A 14,936-nucleotide genomic window follows, 5' to 3' on the forward strand; every position below is an offset into this window, starting at 1 on the left:
ACTATTATTATTATTATTCAGGGCTCACCATGGGGGGGCCCGGGTCGACTCCCCAAATGGGATTCTCTCCCAGTAGCTCACAATAGCCCTGTGAACAGCGATGCCAGTTTTCCTGATTTTTGGAGAAACGAAGGCTCGTTAGTCCGTCTTGTTCCCAGAGGCTGGAAGCTTAACCCTGCGTATACCACCCCAAATGAGGGCGTGGATAGTGTTAAATCTGTAAAGCTAGGATGCTGATTGGATGGGGTGGGGTACAGGGACAAGGATGCTGGCTGGATGAGGGGAAAACAAGGATGCTAACTGGACTGAAGAGAAACAAGGATACTGACTGTACTGGAGGGAAAACAAGGATCCTGGTCAGTTCCTCACCCTTTTTCCAGTTAGTCTCATCCTTCTATGAGACTATGGTTCCAAATTAAAATTTCTATCTAGGCAGTGCTTCATACTTCACAATATAGTCGTTATCTTCTGTGCTTACGCTTATCCAGGTAGAGTAAGTGTGATCACTGCCATCCCACAGCTGAGGAGGCAGCTAGGGGTCTACAGCTGCCCAAACCACCCAGCTAGTAAACGGCATCCCCAGAATCCCTCCCACAACGGGCACCTCATAAATAAAAACTCAGTCCAGCTTCCCCAAAATGTATTTGGTTGCATATATGAGAGTTAACCCTTACCTGACACCGTGAAAATGCTTCTACCCAGACAGAGAAAAAGCAAGACCAGCCATTCAAAGGGAAAGATGGGCGTGAAATATAACATGGCTGTCCATGCTTAACGTTTGTTTGTAAAACTAACGCCAAAGTTTTGGTAACATCTGCACGTTCTGTCATAACCACAAGACCGAAAACTATAACGCGGGGATAACATGTCGAGTTTGCAACTCGAAGAGATTCACGTGTCTCTGAGGAGTTACAAAACCATACACAGATCCATAAGCACAGGCGCCTTAGAACAAGAACACCGGCTGAGGACGGACCCACGTGGGACGGGAACTCGGAGCTTGTGTGGATTGGAGAGCTCTCCTCAGGCAACCCTAAGCCTGCCCTGGAGATGCTCAAACATTAGGGTCCCCTGGAGCGCTTGCAAAGACACAAGTCCCCGGGTTCTGACCCAGTAGGTCTGGCAAGTGGCGCTATAATGTTCCTTTTAACCAGCACACTCAGTAATTCTGACACCAGCAGGGTTCAGACCACCTTCTGAGAAACGGTTCTGCTATAGCTCACGAGTATCCCACTTCAAGGAGAGCAACGGGGCCCGCGTTTCCGTGGTGGCTCTTATAACACCGACAAGTGGGCCAGATCTGAAGGGGACACCCTCGGCCCCTACTTTTAGTCCTTTTTTGGCAGGTAAAAACAAATGAGAAATACCTACCAGTTATTTATTAAAGTTCAACATTAAAATGTCCCATCCCATATTTTGCCCTGAGATTCAATTCACTCTCTCCATCCATCCAGAAACCTCTGAGCATCCAGGGCTGGAATTGCCCAATCTGTCAATAAAGTGAGAGTGTTCTGAACTATCATCCACATGACTCAATTTGTCAGTAAAAACTGCCACCAGCGCTGCGCTTGCAGAAAAATGTCCATAAATGCATTACGGCAACTGGCAGATCGATGTCTATAATAAAAACAAACAGATTTGACAAGTGCCGGCTTTTACGAGTCCCGCCATTGGTGGACCGCACGTTCAGTCTCACCCGCAGGCTTCTGGGAATGGGCAACAGACCTCGGGTTAGATACTCTGCTGACTTCACAAGTGTTCCAGGTAGGAAATTATTCTAACGAGAAAACTTTCCAAGGAAGAGGGTGAACGCACTAGGCGTTTATAGCTCACACAATTCCTTTCAGTTACACACATACACACGTGACAACAAGTTGAACAACCCCAAGAAAATGTTTCTGTCGAATTTTTAACTGGTTTTTATCACAGCTGCATCACAGGCCAAATGAGTTGACTCCAGGTTGGGGGAGGGGGAGGGGACCAGGGGACACGAGGCCTGGAGACCCCCACTCCTCTGCTAAGCCCCCAGTCTAACTGAAAACCACCTGTGGTATCAGAAACAAGTGTCAGCATTTAGCACGTGGCCAAGGAGGTCACTGCCGTGTCAGTGGCCCCTGGGGCAGCCTATTTATTTAGTTGTTTAGCTGGAGCAGACATCAGGAGGATGGCAGCCACAGACGGGCTTAACTGCCAGGGATTTCGAGCACTTTGGCAAGACACTGTCTGTGACCAATTTACACGTAAGCCACGTCTGCCAAAACCACGTTGATTCCTTCAAAGTTTACAAAAGGTCACAAAAATGATTTATTCCTCTTCTTAGGCAATTCATTTTAACAGTGATATAAAGGAGTAGGTCATTCACTGTACCCCATATACTCTTTTTTTTTTTTAATAAATTTATTTATTTATTTTTGGCTGTGTCGGGTCTTTGTTGCGGTGCACGGGTTTTCTCACTGTCACGGCTTCTCTTGTTGCGGAGCACAGGCTCCAGGTGCGCAGGCTTCAGTAGCTGTGGCATGTGAGCTCAGTAGTTGTGGCTCGCGGGCTCTAGAGCGCAGGCTCAGTAGTTGTGGCGCACGGGCTTAGTTGCTCCGCGGCATGTGGGATCTTCCCGGGCCAGGACTCAAACACGTGTCCCTTGCATTGGCAGGCAGATTCTTAACCACTGCGACACCAGGGAAGCCACCATATATTCTTTACATGGTTTCCCCAAGCCCTGCGGCCCTCCTTGATAAGCTCTTTATTACTGTTAATTTTTTAAAGAAAATTTAAAAGAAAACTAGACTATTTCTTCCCACTGACCAGCAGATAATGCAGCAGTTACCCAAATGCCACAGAACACACATCTCGCAGTATTTTGCCTCTAACAGTGAATGTCCAACTTTCATCTACCTATGCCCAAGAAAGGCCTCCAGAGCTAACGGGATGGGAAAACTGAGGTCAGCCAAGGGGAGACAAGCCATCCTGCACAGTCAAACCTCCCTCCCCCTCCCAGATAAACCACACACACTTTCAAACCAAGAATGGGCAATGGATTGGTTCATTTATGACAAGGCCACTCTCACCCAATGGTATTATATTATAGTTTATACGTCTTTGATGTTTAAATCTTCAGGTTTCCTTTAAATAATATTCTGTGATAAGACCCCAACCTCTTTCAGAAACTACCAGAAACTACCCAGGAAACAGAGGGTCTGGGAGGACTGTGACAGGAGCCAAAGGAGCTCAGGGCCTTTCAGGGACCAGGAGCCTCAGAGACGACACAGGATGTCAAAAACCTCAAGGAAAGTGGGTCTAGAAGAGGAACTTCACCCTCGGGCCATGGAGAGAGGTGGGGTCAGAGCCAAGTGTGAAAACAAACCTGGCAACAATGTTAACAGATGACTATGGGAAAAGAGAATTCAGAAAGCACTGTTCTGCTTCCTTCTTTTCCTACCAAGGAGAATACACTACAAAACTGAAAAGGGCATTGATGCCCAAAAACGGGGAGTTGAAATACAAGAGTCTTGGTTTGAATCACTGGCTTCTAAATGTCTGTCCTCTGCAAAATAAGAATAAAGGCAATCTAGCAAGTTTATTTTATTAAAAATAATAAGAAGAGTAAACTGTTTGGGGTTCCTGAGAAAGCAAGAGAAGAGGCCTGGAGGAGAAAGTCCACAGGAACGCCAGGGAAGTCGCGTTCCTCCTCAGGCCCTCCTTCCGCCTCCTTCCCTGAAGGAAGGATGGATGGTCCCTGAGTGAGACATCTGTAAGGGAAACCGTGGAAGAGCAGGTCTGAGTGGAAGATAAGGCCCAGGTGAGGCTCGACTGATAACCCAAGCAAGACCAAAACAGAGGAAAAGAGGTTTAAGAACCGCCGCAGCTGAACACGAGCAAGATGTTAACCACCGTGTCCACACCTGGGGCTTTATTTCTTTAAACCTTGCTCTCCAACAGTGAGGCCTTTTTAAAGCAGCATCTAATGACATTAGTTAAATCTACTTTGTATAATACAGATTTATTTTAATGAAAAGAATATTCACCTAGAAAAGTACCTTAGTGTAGTTCTGCCCTTGAGGCCTGGTTCACCCAGCCCCAGACTGTAACAGACACCACTCTCCCACTCAAATGCTAACTCAAAACAAGAACCCAAGCAGAAATGAAACGCCTGCCAGCGCAAGGCCAGCTCTCCTTTGCAACTTGCAGGCTCTGGACCTGAGCAAGGGCGCACCTGGCGTGAACTGTCTCATGGGACAAGGTCCGAGTTAACTCGACATTAACCACCTGCTGGGGGTGGGGGATGGAATGGAAAGGGCGGCCCTGACATCATTTTCTTAAAGTTGTTTACCCCCATGGCGGGCTAAGCTTCCTTGTGTCCTTTTCACCTGAGTGTTTTCTCCACCGGGGACTCATGAAAGCAACACCACCCCGCACCCCATCAGGTCTCGGGCTGGGGAGATGTAGAGGAGGGCCTGGCTTAGCTACTTTAAGGGCTCACGGTTAACTGGCCAGTCTAATCCTTAGCTTTTCGTGTTCTACAGCTTCGTGTTCTGCTGCTAACAGCTGCGGTGACCCCTATCCGGACAAATCAGTCCCCCCCTGCTTGATGACCATCCACTCAACCAAGCAAAAGCTGTGCTCACAGATACAAAATGTGCTTCCAGAACAAAGTCAGCTACTGAGCTGAGGCACAGAGAACAAACACCATTCTGAGATTCAGGAAACGATGAGCCCAGGGAATGAAGAATACCGTTTAGAACTGCTCTACAGCGTTATCACCGACTTGGGAATTACGGCGCCCAGGGTAAGCGGCTCTCACACTCCCCTTGTTTACGTGTTGCTGTTTACGAAGGCGATTAGGGCGTAATGTATACCAACATGATGAGGACGCCAGAACGCCGCCCTCGTCTCACCCTGTCTCAAGCATGAGGCCATGGGGGGTTCTGCACAAGGGGTCTGCTAAGGGCCTGCTGCTAGGCAGGCCCGGACTACGGGCTTCTGGAAGCTTCCTGGAAACAGAAGGCAGAGGAGCGGCCCCCTTGGCGCTGGTCAGCAGTGCAGGGCAGGAGGGCGTCGAAGGTGTTGACCAACTAGAGGTTCGGCGGAAGCGGCCACAACTCCCAGGCCAGGCCAGGCCAGGCCACTGTCATCCAACTTGGCCAAGGAACCCACAGGCTGGGAGAAGGCTGGCTACACCTGGGCATACCTGGTCACACTTGAGACCCACAAGGGTCAGCTGGGGGGATGGTCAGAGCGGGCCCCACCACGATGGCAAGGTGGGGTGGGGAGCGCTCAGAAGACCACTGGGGGCTGGACTGCCCCAAGGGCTCCAGACGCCTGCTCTCCCCAGGGAGAGCCCCGAACTTTGGCGGGAGAAAGGCAACCCAGACACTCACCGCGCTGCCCAAAACGCCGACCGAGTGGAGCTGCAAGCGCAGGGACGCGCAGAGCTGAGTAAGCGCGTGAAGCCCGGGCAAGTCCGTGGCGCGGGGGCGGGGCCGAGGTTTGTGGGCGGGGCCTGACGTACGGCTCCCGGGGCCCACACGCACCGGGACGTGGCGGAAGCGCGGCCGGGAGGCGCAGAGGCGGGGCCGAGCCGAGGTTCGGGGGCGGGGCCCAGAGTGGGAAGGGACCTGGATGTGAGGGCCGCGGGGCCAGACGCGCGGGGGCGGGGCCTAGGCTAGTGGGGCGGGGCCGAGGATGGGCACCGCCTCCCCGCCGGCGCACGCTCGCCCAGGTCGGAGCATGCCCAGTGCGGCGGCGCCGGGGTCCACCCCGGTCTGCGCAGGTTCGCTGGACGTGCGGCGCTGCCTGGCGCGTCTTTTGCAGGACCCTGGCCCGACCCGGCCCGGCCCTCTCCGGCCTCGGCGCCAGGGCCCTGCGTTCCTTTGCAAGCCCTTCCTACCCGCACGAGCTGGGCCGCGCCCTTCCCTCCCCCTCTGTTTACCAACTGTCAGCACCGTAGCACTTGGCGAGCGCCCTCTGCCCTGTAGCAGGGCAGGTGTGGAGGCGAGGGCGGGTCTGGAGGCTCGGCGTCTGGTGCACCCAGTAACCTAGTTGCTGGTTCCCGCCTGCTACTCTCCCTGCGGCCGCTTCCGGAGGGCAGAGACCACGCAGAGCTCAGCAGGACAACATCTGGACTCTATACACAGTAGAGGGTCTTGGGGTTAGCCTCTAGTGTTTGTGACGGGTCTTTCGCCATCCATGGCCTCTCAGATGCTGCCTGATCACCAAGACCTAGACTCGCCCAGTCTCAGTGGCTGTTCAGTGAGCACACGTGTGCCTGGCACTGCTTGGTGTTGTGTGGACATTATTATGGGTTGAATTACGTCCCACAAAAGAGATACGCTGATATCCTAGCCCCCCAGTACTCTGAATGTGACCTTATTTGGAGATAGGGTCTTTTTACAGAGGCAACGGGTTAAAATAAGGTCATTAGGGTGGGCTCCTAATCCAGTATGACTCATCTCCTTACAAGCAGAAGGCCACGAGAAGACAGAGACCACGGGGAGAACTCCATGTGCCGATGGAGAATGGAAGTGATCCTTCTGCAAGCGAAGGAACACCTGGGGCCACCAGAAGCTGGAAAAGAGGCGTGGGACACATTCTTCCCCAGAGCCTCCACATGGAGCATATAGCCCTGTGGGCACGCTGATGTCAGACTTCCGGCCTCCAGAACTGTGAACTCCAATACACGTCTGTTGTTTCAAGCCACCAGTTGTGGTACTTCCCACAGCAGCTCTAGGAAACTATACGCATTCTATCCAACCTGATTGACTAAGGACCCCGGCGGGTGGAATCATCCCTTGAACTTTCAGGGCAGTCACACACCCATTGGCACTCCCAGGCCCACGTGTTCTGAGCCACCATGCTATGGGCCTCCTAGGTTCCATTGTCTTAATGGGAGCAGAATCTTTGCCTTCCCAGGATGTACGACTCCTCTATTGGGATCTGGCCAAAATTCATACATCGGCACTTGGGAGTTGCCTTTCCCAACACATCAACGTCGTCAATGAAAGTTCACTCAGAAGACCTCAGCAGTGCTTGCTTTGTGAAGAGCCCTGGTCACTTTACGTGGGCCACATTGTGGATCCTCCCAAGGCCCCCAGCCCCCAGGCCACACCTCGGCTGAGACGTGTTTGAACGGCTGCTCATGGAAAAGAACTAGGCCCTGGGTACAGCGTGGTGATCAAATTAATGCACTTTTTCTCCAGTGAGCCTGGACACAGCCTCATAATCCTCCTCAGCACTGCTCCAGACAGCCATAAGCATTTAAGTTAAGATGCATGGCAGGCGAAGTGAAGCACCTTTGCTGTTTGTTCTGGTCTTTTCTATTAGCTCACTGTGAAACTTTAGGAAGTTTATTCAACTTCTCTAATCCTCAAAAATCATCATCTATGAAGGATCTTTATAGTAATCTACTCTATGTAGGGCATGTACATGTAGGTAGTAAACATTAAATGACAAGAACACACCTGTCCTCTTATAACCTGTTACTACCAGGACCCAATCAGAACTGGGATCCCAACAGAACTGAAAAGAGAAAATAATGCAAACATTGAATCGAGATGCTTACTGATACCCTGACAAGTGTACTGTGATGTAGTTTTACAATTAATACCTAAATCCTACTTTTCCTTTTATCTGACTAGTATTTTAATGTGAATTCCTAAGTTATCGTTAGCATCTCTGATTCCCACCCTAGGAAAGAAAGACCATCTTGGTGACTGGTTAGGTGGATTATGTGGCGTTGGGAAAGATGGGTGAGAGAGAGGGGAGAGTGCAGCACCCAGGGGAGACGCATGCACCTGACTCTGCTGAACAGGACTCCCTGGGGAGATGCACGCACCTGGCTCTGCTGAACAGGACTCCCTGCTGGGAAGGCTGAGAGATGCTGCAGCTGCCTTCACAGGGGCTCCAGGGAGAGGAGCCAAGTGGGAAACTTGGGGCCACAAGGGGGACAGAGGAAAGGCCACCGCCCCTGCCCAGCCAAAGACTAAGACTCCAGCGTGTTTTATCTCGAACTCTCCCGTGAGCAGAGCTAAAGTCTGCATTCCCTGCACTTGCTGGGAAGTTCTTTCCTTCTTGATGATAATTTTCAAAAATCAAAACATTTTCTCAAAAGCTATGCCCTATGCCTCATTCCCTCGTCCCATCGCACCTGATCCTCAGCTGCATGCACTTCCTGTTGGTTAAGCAACACAAGGATGGCTCCCAATCAGGGGACTATCCTGGTGTGTAAAGAACACGGGGTCAGGAGACACGGGATGCGGTCTCACTGTGCAGTCCACCTGACCTCTCTGTTTGTAGGATGACAGCATTGCACTAGATGGATGAAGTTCCTTTGGGGTTTTCCATCCTCAGATTAATAAATCATACCCACTCTCCTCCCGACACAGGTTCCCGTGAATGACTTTTTACAAAAGAGGTGGAAAACCCCCCAGGAGCTTATGCTCAACTTCACTCTGATTTCTTCACGGGCCTCCCCGAATGTCCTTTAAGATAAGCCAGCTTTCTTGTGGGTACTGGGAACTGTGTTCATTTGCATCATTTCTTTAAACATACAAATGGATACCTTTCAGGTTAAACAAATGAACACGACGTGTGATTGCTTCCAATGATTTGCAACCCAAGAAAGTTGTGTAATAAGCCTCTCTTTCCAAGCTACTTTTGTGACATTAGAGACCGTTTACAACAAAGCTGTCTTCAGTAGTCACACTTAATCCTTACTATCCTGCCTTTGGGAAAAGAAGGGATTGTATAACGATCACATAAAACCTTGTGTGGTTTGAAAGCCCCAAACTCCGGACAAAAGTGTGAGTCTTGTAACAAAAGAAAGACTACAGAGCTTGCCACTTTAAGGGTTTTACATAGGGTTTTCTTTTAGGGTAGCATCTCCAGTGGAGAGCTTCGCCTGTTAACACAATTGATTTTCTCAGCCCCAGCGTTCCTGTAAAGGTTGGAGCCAAGAGCTGGCCAGAGTCAGCGCCCTGGACCTGGGTGGCGCAGCCTGCATGCGAGGACAGGGGCGCAGAGCATCCTGGTGGAGGGAAGAGGGGACCCTCAGGACCCGGGGTGGGCTCTGGTTGTCTCTGATTACACTCTGCTCTGCACTAGTGCCCAGTCTAGCTGGAGCCATTGTGATGTGGCTGCAGTGCAGGGAGGTCTTCTAAGAGTGGGTGAGAGAAGCTGAGGGCGGCGGGGTGGGACCTTTGGGCTCCACCCTCGTGTGGGGCGTCGGGTGTGTGGGGGTGGGGAAGGCAGGGTGCTGCAGCCTCACCTGGAAGGTTGTGCATGCTTAGCTCTTGCATTCCTACAAAGAGGCGGGAAGCCCTTCTGCCAGGAACCCCGGGTGCTTCTGTTGACACCTGGCACCCTTCAGGCTCACCTTGGGTCGGGGAGGGCTCTCCCAGAGGCAGTCTGAAGACCTTCATTCAAGACCGTTCCTGAGACCTAGTTCAGCTGGGGTGCTTGCTACAGGGCTGGAGACGCTGCGTCTAATGGGACTTGTTGCAGCCCCCAGGGCACTCACAGTTGAGTGGTGTACACAGACAAGGAAACGGGGTTTGCAGTCTGGAACGGTGGCTGGGGCAGTCAGGGGGTGCACAGCAAGGCCCCTCCCTGCAGCAGGGTCGCCTGTGTGCCTGGCCCTGGGCTGTGGGTGTCCCCACACGGAGCAGCCTTGTTGAACAGCCAGGGTACCTGCTGCTGCTGTAAGGAAAGGTCTGAAAGGGAGTGAATGGCAGGGTGTTCATTGCCCGCCCGCCCCGCGCCCCGCGCCCCGCACCCCGCAGGGAAAGGACCACTGATTTTTGTGGAATTTGGATCCAGTTGTCCAGTAATTGTTGCACAAAGACCATCCGGAGTCTTATATACCCTCTTCCTTCCCAAACGTGGCACCTTTGGATGATTAAATATCCAGGAAGTGGACGTAGTATATACAAATGAGTGAATACAAGTCAGCCCTGCCGATGTATATGTATTTGGAAAGGTTGCTTAGAGAACTACTTCTGCAAATGGAAACACTTTGGGGGGGAGTTTTCCCACCCCACGTTGGGCCATCTGAGCGTGGGTCACTCAGGGCCCGGGATTCTGTTAGATGTCGGCCCTTTTGAAACTGGCTCCTTCACTCATTACAAAGTGTTTTTGATCCATTTTCGGGAAGGGCTTTGTTTGTAACACATTGTTGGCAGTTTGGGCAGAATCTTTTAAGTGGTGTGAAGTGCTGGCGAGTGTGCACCTGGGCCACCAGGAGGAAGCGGGTCTCCCCCCACCTCTGTCCTTCTGGGATGAGCCAGACGTGCCTGGGTTTTTGTGACTTGGAAATTAAAGCAAGAGACGTGGGGATTTTGAGACTGAGATTGTGATTTGTCCTCATTCACGTCTGCCTGGGAAACTACAAATGAGAATTCAGACAGGAAAAACAGCCATACCAAGTGTTCTGTCTCAGCCTCCAAAATACTAATCTGAAGAAGGAAGGCTGGTGTACTCCCTCTGAGGGGAACTTCTTCAACTTAGCCCCCGTGCGCTGAGCTATTGATTTAAAGTAACACGAGGCAAAAATGGGAAGTGTCTTAACCACGTGAGTGGCAAAATTCGTGTGGTAGGATGGTGCAGGAGGCTGTCTGTCCCATTGTCCCTTTTTCTTTAGCATGAGATGACCGAGCTTAATCTGCAGAGTCGGGAATGACAGGGAGTGAGGTCCTGACAGTGGTCCCTCCATCTGTCTCACCAACAGCCACTGGACATGAAGCCCTCCTTGGTCCAAGAGGGTGCTGGACAGGAATAGACAGGGTTCTCATTCCTGGTGCTGGAGGGAGGAAAGTTGTGAAGCTGGAGCGGGTCACTCCCCAGGGAGAGGCCTTTGCCAGTTGTCCGGGCTCTTTCTGATGCAAATGGGGAAGCCAAGTCCAAAAGGCTTTTATTAGGAGGTCAGCCAGTCCAGCTCAGAGAATTGGAGGAAGGAGGGCTCCAGGACAGCAGAGAGGAGGCCAGCTCTCCTCTCTTCTTCAGCTCCAGGCATGACCCACGTCTCTACCCATGACTCAGCATTACATCCTTTCAGCTCTGCTTCCCCAGAGATGAAACAAATTCTCTCTCCCAGCTTCCCCTGGGAAAAAATATCCCAGGGAAGAGCTCGGATTGGCCCAACACAGGTAATTATGACAAACTCTGGACCACTCACGGTGGCTGGGGGAATGTGGTAACATCCCAGGGGGTACATGCACCTGTGTGGTCAGGAGAACAGATGTGATAAGGGCAGGATTGCCATGAGGTAGGGAGCCACCAAGCTTGTACCCTGCCTGTTCACAGGGATGGGCCACCCACTGTGTGCCGGGCCCCGGGGCCCTGCACGTCACGCTTACATGCTGTCTCTTCAGTCTTCACAGCTGTTCATCACTAGCTATGCCTGTGGGTCGGAGGGGGAGGAGTGGGGGAGGGGCAGGGCTTCCTGCAGCCCCATCGCCTCCTTGGCAGTAGAGGTGGCCTCAGCCACTAAGTAAGTGCCCAGAGGGATGGGACTGTGTGCAGTGGTGCCTTCTACAAAGTCTGTGGACAAGGGGACCTGTTTCACGAGGCTGTACAGGGGAGACCACTTGGTACCAGCCCAGGATGCTCTCCTAGAGTTGGACGCCCCTCACGCCACAAGGCCAAGCAAAGCGCTGCAAATTGTGCCTCAGTTCTTTGTCTTAGGGATTAATCTTCATTAGCACTTTATTGGATTCATTAAATTACTCAAGCCCTAGCAAGATAGGACTCATAGAAATGAATAGAACAATAATAACAGCTGAATATTATTGACGGCTTAAGTAACACTCCCTGGGCTGGGTACTTGATGTTCATCACCTTTTTGAATTCTCACAATAACCATATAAGGTGGATAATATCATTATCACAGTCTCGTAAATGAGGAAACAGAGTGGTTGAGTAGTTTGCCAAGGTCACACAGCAATGAGTGTTAGAATTGCTTACACCCTGGTTTACTGTGTCTTTGACTTGCAGAAGCAGTACAAGAATGAGAATTGCATTCACTGAGCTTCATGGAGGGGGGGGCATTTCTGGCTTTCTCCTTCAAGCTCTACTGTCTCCATTGTATGTGGCAAATCTCCCATCAGGCATCCTGCTGGACCACTCAGGTTCTTGCCTGGGTAGATGTTCAGTTATTTCCTGCTGGGGCACCAAGCACGGATCCTGGGGCTCTGGCACCATTGTGGCCATCTTTGCTAGGAAGGGATCCTATTGAGATAAAGAGAAATGGCCCAGACCACACGGTTGAACCCCTGGATCCAGCCAGATCTGAAGGTAGACACCCTTGGACTTCTCATTTCTGTGTGACAATGAATTCTTTTGTTTGAATAAACAAGTTTGAGTTGCATTTCTGTCATTTGTAACCAAGAGGCTTGAGCATTACAAGGGTCCCGCAGATACTGTGCTACCTATTCTTACATGTGTTATCCTTTTAAGAATTCATCAATTTGTGAGACGAGTATCATTACATCCATTTTATAGTGAGGAAAGTGAGGCTTAAAGAGGTCAAGTTACTTGTCCAAAACCACTCAGCTATGAAATGGCAGAGCTAGGGCTTGCCCCGACTAATTGATCCCCAAGGATCAATATTCCTAAGGATATTCCCAATTCCTAAGAATATAGGATGGGGGCGGGGGGAGGAGAAAAAAGGAAAGAGGAGAGAGAGAGGAGGGAGGGAGGGAGGGAGGGAGAGAGTGAAAGAGAGAGACAGAGAAAAGACTGTTAGCATTTTTGAATTGAGGAATTTAAAATCTTTGGGTGGCAAGTCATGATGGTGTATTTCTAGGGCTTTGGAATTTTATCCTGCTATTTGTTCTTCAAATAAAAGAATCAGAGTTGCTGACTTAGTTTAAACCAACTCCAAAGACTGCGGAGTTGACTGCTGATTAAAAACTTGTCTTTCTTGGTCTGAGAAAGGAATAGCAGATATGACTTCCCTGAATAGGCTCCATCTTACAGATTTGATTTTTATTTGTAGCACTTGAGAATGTCGATGATTGGAAACATGTAACTTGATTATTAACGAGCCAGAAATAGTAACTGAGTGTTCACTTTGGCATCTACCCATGCTTGTGTGATAAAAATAAATTTGGAAGAAGTCTAAATATGAGATTTTGGAATCATGAGTCTTGCAGTTGTTTTGTCGCCCCATCCTAGGGAGTCCGTGGGCTAATTCCGAAGTATAATGGGCTCCTAGATTAATGGAATCTCCAGATGATAGTAATGTGAAAGGCCACTTTGGATTCAATGAGCTTTGCCATTTGTGAATTGAGCCTGAATCTTTCAAGAAGTAAACAAATTCCAGCCATTTTATTTCTGCTCTCTTTCAGAGACGTGCGATCATTTTTAATGGATACACCTCTACTACATTGCATTTTTCAGACCCTCATTGTTTCATTTTCTTTCGGTTCTGCTATCTAAAACTTTCCTCCCAGCTCATCTTTCCTGATTATCTGTTCCTTCATACATATTCTACAGCCCAAGCCCCCTGCGTGCTGAGCACCAGGGAGGGCTGAGGACAGGGGTGGCGTGGTGCTCAGGAAGGCAGGAGCCAGGCTTTTCTAACCTTGTTAGCCACAAAAGGATTTTCAGCTTCGCATCGACTTAGAAATGCCGCTATCAGCATTGGGTTCAAGCCTGCATCTTGCATGAGCGGAGATGGGTACTGTGATTGCTGTGTTGAAATGTGTGCTCAAATGCATTGGGGGTTTATCCTATTTTTCAAACTTCCAAATAGATAATGTCAGAACATTTCTGAAATGGGATACTAACATCGAGATATACGGCACCAATCAGCAAGCATCAGGCCAGCAGAGCGGAGGAGGAGCGTCTAGGAGACTCCTGGAGAATTTCCATTTCCATTCCCTGTGTCAACAGCTTGGCAACTTACCTTCTAGATTGCTTTATGGCTTCGGGAGAAATTCTCCGCCGGCCCCTGTGTTATACTCAACTCAGTGTTCAAAAGCCAAGGAATTAGATATGCTGTCATTTACAAAACTGTTTATGGAAGTATCTCTTTTGCATTGTTTGAAAATCCAAAAGGAGTCAAACTTTGACAGTTTAAGACAATGGCAGGAGGGTCCTGGTGACTCCGGAGTGCAGCCTCGGCTGTTTGAGGCTCTTTTGTTAAAATGCATTTTCTTTTGGAGGATTTCTTCCCGCCTGGGATGCTTCGCTGGAAACTTTTGCCTTTTTGAAAGGATTTCTTCCCTATGAGGCAGCTGACAAGGTCATACTACAATTATGTTGCTGGGATGGTAACATTTTGATTAGATACGCAAAAATCTTCTAGCCTTCCCTAGGATGTCATAGGCTAACATTTTTCATTGTTTTAAGAAAATCATGTAAGTTGATACTGTTCCGCAATAGGAACTTGAATTTTGTGGCTTATTTTCTTTGCTGTAGTGTGCCAGCACCGTGGGCATCGTGGCAGGGAATAAATGACTCTTCCCCAAGAAACCAAAGGCCTAAAGAAGCCCCTGGAGGGGGCAGGGACATCCATAAAAGTTGGAATGGATTTCATAGTATGGTATTCAACTTAGTATAATACGTAGAATTCAGAAATAATCCAATCCTCCAAACGAAAACACCTCCACTACCAATCAAAGGAAAGTTGATTTAATACCAGAACCAAGTAGATGTGTTTAATATGGACCAAAATATATTTATTAAATTATCTATTTTCCTCATTAGCTACCTGAAAAATTAGAAACCTATTTCTCTCTCTCTCTCAAGTTTGAAAAATTACCTCCTTAAAGACGACTACCAGAAAGCATTTATCAAAAGGCCAGTTCTGGTTCTGAAGCTTATCACTAAAAGGTCCATGTGTGCGCTTATGTCGTTCTACCTCAAAGATGATCAGTAACAGAAAATACTTCAAAAATGGTACCAGTAAGTGGACATCATGAATTGTTCTCTGATACTGCTGT

General features: G+C 49.6%; 1 protein-coding gene across 5 annotated transcripts in view; it reads right to left on the minus strand.

Moving 5' to 3' along the window:
• MGMT (O-6-methylguanine-DNA methyltransferase) overlaps positions 1–5,507 on the minus strand; it is a 343,097-nt gene extending 337,590 nt beyond the window's left edge. For all 5 annotated transcript variants that reach the window (XM_079900166.1, XM_079900165.1, XM_079900164.1 and 2 more), the window contains exon 1: positions 5,376–5,507. The gene's annotated coding sequence lies outside the window, so the exon portion shown is untranslated. The remainder of the gene's footprint in view (positions 1–5,375) is intronic.
• Positions 5,508–14,936: the final 9,429 nt, after the last annotated feature.

This window comes from Stenella coeruleoalba (genome assembly GCF_951394435.1).
Source record: "Stenella coeruleoalba genome assembly, chromosome: 16".
In the NCBI taxonomy this organism is placed as follows: Eukaryota; Metazoa; Chordata; class Mammalia; order Artiodactyla; family Delphinidae; genus Stenella; species Stenella coeruleoalba.